Source organism: Elephantulus edwardii, unplaced genomic scaffold (assembly GCF_000299155.1).
Source record: "Elephantulus edwardii isolate Elephantulus edwardi_28Jun2011 unplaced genomic scaffold, EleEdw1.0 scaffold00299, whole genome shotgun sequence".
NCBI lineage: Eukaryota > Metazoa > Chordata > Mammalia > Macroscelidea > Macroscelididae > Elephantulus > Elephantulus edwardii.
In genome coordinates, this window is record NW_006400049.1 from 2,372,338 (window position 1) to 2,372,928 (window position 591).

A 591-nucleotide genomic window follows, 5' to 3' on the forward strand; every position below is an offset into this window, starting at 1 on the left:
TCTGTGTATAGCTTTTCCATAATATTCCAATATTAACCTCTTTATTGTAGTTGGTTCCATTGTGACAATGCCCATTCTTCTTTTTATTATTATTAGCTTATTTATGTCTTTTCCTTCTTTCTTTTGCTTATTTTGCTAGTAGTTTGTCGATTTTGTTGACCTTTTTGAAGAATAAATTCTTTATTTTGCTGTTAGTTTCAATTGTTTTTCTGTTTTCTATTTATTTCTGCCCTAGGTTTTGCAATTTCAGTTATTGTGGAGGGTGTAGGGTTTCTCGTTCTTTTTCAATTTTTTGAAGATACTGAGTTAGACAGTCACTGGTCATTTTTTTTATCCTGTGTTTTAATGTGTTTGTTTACTGCTATAAATTGACCTCTGATTACTGCTTTGGCTGTTTCCCTGAGGTTTTGGTAAGTTTTCACTGTCAATTGTTTCAAAAACCTTTTAATTTTATTTTTTTTATTTCTTCTATTACCTACTCATGTTCAAGTAATGCGTTGGTCTACTCCCAAATGTATGGTTTAATCTTCTTTATCCTCTTGTTATTAATTTCTAAATTTGTAACATTGTGGTCTCTTAAGATGTTTTGTT